At 45.2% G+C, this 2688-nt stretch overlaps 1 long non-coding RNA gene across 1 annotated transcript; it reads left to right on the top strand.

Moving 5' to 3' along the window:
• Positions 1 to 219: 219 nt before the first annotated feature.
• Positions 220 to 2148, top strand: LOC135001286 (uncharacterized). The gene is made up of 4 exons (XR_010202849.1): positions 220 to 306; positions 388 to 760; positions 1070 to 1091; positions 2095 to 2148. It is a non-coding gene; the product is annotated as an uncharacterized LOC135001286 (long non-coding RNA).
• Positions 2149 to 2688: the final 540 nt, after the last annotated feature.

Raw genomic sequence — 2688 nt, 5'->3', positions numbered from 1 at the left:
TGGATGTTGGTGCCCTAGATGTGGTGAAGCGGCAATTTGCGGAAGGTGGTAGTCGCTTCCCACATGTTATTGGGGTTGTGGATGGCACACATGTAGCTATTCAGCCACCAAAACATAATGAAGAAATTTATAGAAACAGGAAACTGTTTCATTCTCTGAATGTAATGGTTGTTTGTGGGCCATCCCTCCAGATCCTTTCCCTGAACGCAAAGTTTACTGGAAGTTCCCATGATGCGTATGTCATTAGACAATCAGGGATATGGCACAGATTAAGATCAAGTCAACGAGCAGACATGTGGTTATTGGGTGAGTTGTTGCACATATTTCTTACAATTTTTTTTTTTTCCCAAAATTTACTATTTCTAATTTTGGTTTTTCCTCAAACAGGAGACCGTGGATATCCTTGCACCCCCTGGCTCATGACTCCTTACCGTAATCCCAGGCCAGGACCACAGACGGCATTTAACTCCGCGCTTACTGCCACTAGGCAGCTGGTGGAGCGCACAATTGGGGTCCTTAAAGGGCGGTTTCGTGTGCTCCACCGCACTGGTGGCGACATCATGTATTCGCCGGAGATGGCAAGTAAACTAGTGGTTCTGTGCGCAATACTACACAATATCGCGGTAAGGAGTAGCGTAGAGCTTCCTCAGACAGAGGAATTGCCTGATGAGGAGCCAGGGGTTGTTCGACACTTCGGTGGGGGGAGTGTTACACGGAGGGGGAGCCAAGTCAGGGCAAGCATTGTTGCTGAATATTTCAGGTATAGTGTTTTTATATTATCTTTTTTATCCAAATTAAAATCACAGTATGCTTATGTATTATTTGTAATGTTGACATTTTGTTTGATATTGTAAGGTCATTGTGTAATGCTTTTGGTGTGTTGGAATGTGTAATTTTTTTGATACTAAAAATCCGTTAACACGTTAAGCTTTCAATTTTAGATTTGAAATGTAAAAAATGTGATGATGCTAAATAGTGTCCTTATTTGTTTTATATCCTAAAATCCTGATTATTTAAACAAACACACAAACAAATGAAATTGAATGTTGCCCACTTTGTGACTGTCCAGCTGAATGATCACACAAACTGTGGTGAGTACACAGATATTTGTAGGAATTTTTTCAAAACTGTGTGTCTCTGTGTCTGTGTTTGTGTTTTTTTTTTGTTTTTTTTGCTAAAAATTTTGCTAATGCGAATGCGTATTTCCGCTCGTGCGAAATAACACTCTGCTCTTCACAGCATTGCAAAGATCAATAAAGTTATTAGAAATGACAACATAGATTTTTGACCAATCACATGCTAACAGACACTATAAATATATGCCCAAATAAGGAAAACGCCATTGCCATGATGCGTGCTGCACCTTTCACCAGGCGGGAGCTCCGCGTCCTGGTTGCGGTGATGGACCGCCGCGTAGGCCGCGTTGGGCGCTTCATCCCAAATCGGGTTAAGCGCGAGGCCTACGCGGAGGTCCGCCGCCTGCTGCGGACTCGCGTCCGCAGCAGGCGGACAATCATCCAACTAGCGCGGAGATGGAGTGATCTCCGCAGGAGGACGCCAGAGCTGTTGGCGGAGATCCGCCAGCAAATACGGGCTATGCATGCACGCAGTAAGTTACATTACATAAGATTCTTAGCAAAAATTTAAGAAATTTACACTAAGTGGTAGGCTAATTGCAACGCTGATTGTCCATTTTTATAACATAGGACAGTGTGTGTGGTTAGGGCAAACAGTACTGACTGTAGCAAAGTGTCACCAAACAAGTGCATGTTTTCCAGAATTAATAACCAGGCAGGAAACTGTACCCAAATACTTGATCAGTGCTGTCTATATAATAAGTTGCCTTGAATAGTTATCTGGTGATGTTGCCTAGACCAATCAATATGACTCAATGGAATAGATTAAGGAATGAGCTTCAAAGTAAAAGTTTTGACTCATTTTGTTTGCTGTGGGCAACATGATGATGTTTTTAAAATGTGTATTTTTAAGAAAAACAAACCACAGTCTTTTACATGGAACAGAACAGTGATTTTTCAAATTGTTTAGTATGTAATTTAACATGCAAAATACATTTTTTCAAAAATATCATTATAGGACGAGAACAACGGCAGACCTCTCAGCCCCCTTCCCCTTCCCAGTCCCCCTCCACTTCTCACTCCCCCTCCCCTTCTCACTCCCCCTCCCCTTCTCACTCCCCCTCCCCTTCGCAGTCCTCCTCAGCTTCCCAGTCCCCCTCAGCTACCCAGTCCCCCTCAGCTTCCCAGTCCCCCTCAGCTTCCCAGTCCCCCTCAGCTTCCCAGGCCCACTCCACTTTCCACTCCCCTTCTCACACCACCTCTCTATCTCTTTCTGTGACCCCTTCTCCTCCTTCCCATACCCCTTCTCCTTCAACTTCAAACTCACCTTCTCAGCCCCCCTCACCCTCTATTGGCTAAACTTTCTCTCCGCCCCCCTCGCCCTCTCAATCAGACCCACCCTCTGAAATTACATCCCCAATCCAGCCTCCTTCCCCCATCCAGCCTCCTTCCCCCATCCCTCCTCCTTCCCCAATCCCTCCTCCTTCCCCAATCCCTCCTCCTTCCCCCATCCAGCCGCCTTCCCCACCCAGTGAGTGGGCAGAAGAAGCCCCTGCTGAATTAACTGTCAACCATCATGTTGCAGAGGAAAGTAAGTGTTTTAACATGTTCT

The sequence above is a fragment of the Pseudophryne corroboree genome, chromosome 1, assembly GCF_028390025.1.
Source record: "Pseudophryne corroboree isolate aPseCor3 chromosome 1, aPseCor3.hap2, whole genome shotgun sequence".
NCBI classification, from domain to species: domain Eukaryota; kingdom Metazoa; phylum Chordata; class Amphibia; order Anura; family Myobatrachidae; genus Pseudophryne; species Pseudophryne corroboree.
The sequence above is the reverse complement of the archived record's forward strand: the minus strand, read 5'-3'. Positions and strand labels throughout refer to the sequence as shown.